The sequence below is a fragment of the Humulus lupulus genome, chromosome 4 (genome assembly GCF_963169125.1).
Source record: "Humulus lupulus chromosome 4, drHumLupu1.1, whole genome shotgun sequence".
Classification (NCBI taxonomy): Eukaryota; Viridiplantae; Streptophyta; class Magnoliopsida; order Rosales; family Cannabaceae; genus Humulus; species Humulus lupulus.
Window position 1 is genome coordinate 52,542,607 of NC_084796.1, and position 1,146 is coordinate 52,543,752.

A 1,146-nucleotide genomic window follows, 5' to 3' on the forward strand; every position below is an offset into this window, starting at 1 on the left:
TTTTGAGATTAAGCCAGTGATCCTCCAAATGGTTCAGGGTACAGTATAGTTTGGTGGTCTACCCTCTGAAGATCCACACATGCACATAGCTAATTTCCTGGAGCTGTGTGCTACTTTCAAGTATAATGGAGTGAGCGACGATGCAATCAGATTGAGGCTATTCCCATTTTCGCTGCAGGAAAGAGCTAAGAGTTGGTTGAACTCCCTTCAATCCAATTCTATAAATACTTGGGAGGATTTGGCTAAAAAATTCCTTGCCAAGTTCTTTCCTCCATCAAAAGCTGCTAAATTGAGAGGGAAGATTATTAATTTTTATCAGCTGGATGGTGAATCTTTGTATGAATCTTGGGAAAGTTTCAAGGAGTTGCTGAGAAAATGTCCCCATCACGGCATTGAAAAGTGGATGTTGCTCCACAATTTTCACAATGAATTGTGCATTACTACTCGTACTATAATTTATGTCGCAGCTTGAGGGGCATTTATGAGTAAAAGTGCCAACGAGGCATATGAGTTGTTGGAAGATATGGCTACAAACAATCATCAATGGTCGGATGAGCGTACGCCTACTAACAGAAAGGTAGCTGGGGTTCATGAATTAGATGCAACCACTGCCTTGACTGCTCAGGTTGCTTCCTTAACAAAACAGCTGCAATAGAGTATTGTGTCTGCTAATGCTATTCAAATGTCAGTAGGTTGTGGAATATGTGGGGGTCCACACTCTTTTGATCAATGCCCTTCTTCTGACCTTAATAATAATATTCCCATGGACCAAGCTCAGGTTCAAGTAGTGGGAAATTTTCAGAGGCCTTTCAACAACCCATTCTCCAACACTTGCAATCCTGGGTGGAGAAGTCACCCAAATTTCTCATGGAGAAACAATCAAGGCCAACAGTCACAGTTTCAAGGCCAATACTAGCAGAATATGTCACAACAGTCCATGAATCAAGCTTCATCTTCACAGAAGCCAGAGCCATAGGATCAACTAGAAAAGCCCAATGAATTGCAAGCAGCTTTGTTGACTCTCACTAACTCAGTTTATGATTGAGACTAAATCCTCCATCAAAAATTTGGAGATGCAAGTGGGGCAGCTGGCCAATATGTTGAATACTAGGCCTTAAGGGAATTTGCCTAGCAATAGCTTGGTAA

The 1,146-nt window shown here is 41.6% G+C and overlaps 1 non-coding gene across 1 annotated transcript; it reads right to left on the bottom strand.

The window, feature by feature from the left end:
• Window positions 1-286: 286 nt before the first annotated feature.
• Window positions 287-393, bottom strand: LOC133833371 (small nucleolar RNA R71). The gene has a single exon (XR_009892752.1). It is a non-coding gene; the product is annotated as a small nucleolar RNA R71 (small nucleolar RNA).
• Window positions 394-1,146: the final 753 nt, after the last annotated feature.